Source organism: Bos indicus, chromosome 10, assembly GCF_029378745.1.
Source record: "Bos indicus isolate NIAB-ARS_2022 breed Sahiwal x Tharparkar chromosome 10, NIAB-ARS_B.indTharparkar_mat_pri_1.0, whole genome shotgun sequence".
NCBI classification, from domain to species: Eukaryota; Metazoa; Chordata; class Mammalia; order Artiodactyla; family Bovidae; genus Bos; species Bos indicus.
The window spans coordinates 35629246-35630485 of NC_091769.1; positions in this window are offsets into that span (position 1 = coordinate 35629246).

Consider the following 1240-nt stretch of genomic DNA (forward strand, 5'->3'; position numbering starts at 1 on the left):
TGACAGGCCTCTGAGATGTCCACTAGGTAAGGGAGATGTCAGAATCAGAGTCACCACCATGCCAACTGTCACTAGCTGAGGGTTAGCAGTCCAATGAGGACAGCTCTACAATTACCCCATCTGTACTGGACACAAGGGCTTCCTAGGTGGCTCAGTGGTAAAGAATCCACCTGTCAATGCAGGAGACACTGGAGATGTCGGTTTGATCCCTGGGTCAGGAAGATTCCCTGGAGGAGGAAATGGCAACCCATTCCAATATTCTTGCTGGGATAATCCCAAGGACAGAAGAGTCTGGTGGGCTGCAGTCCCGGGGTTGCAAAGAGCTGGACATGACTAAGCAACTGAGCACACACTGAGCACGTGCCAGCACACTGTGTGCACTGCTTCAGATTCCCTCGGCCTCCCTGCAGAAGAGTTGATCCCACTGTGGTAATCAGCTTTGCACAGGCCTTGACCAGCATCAAGGCACAAAAGCACCAACAGCATCCTTCTGCTTTCGTCTTAAAGCCTCCTGACACCCATGGAGGAGGGGGACACCCATGGAATCCATTTGGTGTTGACCCATGAGCCACCCAGCAGGGCAGGTAGTTAATATCCCTAGGGTAACTTCATAGGAGCTGATGTACAAGTGATACCCCCCCACCCCGCCTTTCTTCTGGGAGGTTCTGAAGTACATTTCATAAAGCTTCTCAGAAGATCCTGCAGGATGGAGCAGCAATCACACATAGAGACAGCCAACTACTTTCATGTCTAGACCAGCAACTCTCTATATGTGTTTCTCGCTTCCTCTCCCTCACTCCTGTTCCCTGGGTCATGTTCCCAAATACACTGAAGCCTCTGTCTCAGACTCTGTTTGGGGGAGATCCCATTTAAGATACCATCTACTGAGACACAGAAGATTAAGGTCACATGGTTCATCGGGGTGGAACAGGACTCATATCTAGACAGGGGGTCCTGAGCTGGAGCTGCTGTTTCATCCTCTACTCTGTTCCTCATGGCTTCTTCTTCTTCTTTTTTTTTTTTTTTTAAAGTATTATTGATTTATTTCTTTGGCTGTGCCTGGTCTTAGTTGCAGCACATGGGATTTTCGATCTTTGTTGTAGCATGTAAGATGGAGTTTCCCAACCAGGGACCCCGCACTGGGAGAACAGAGTCTTAGCCACTGGACCACCAGGCAAGTCCTTCCCCTGTCATTGCTTCTTAAAGACTCCAACTTCTAGATGGCATTGAAAGTCACAAG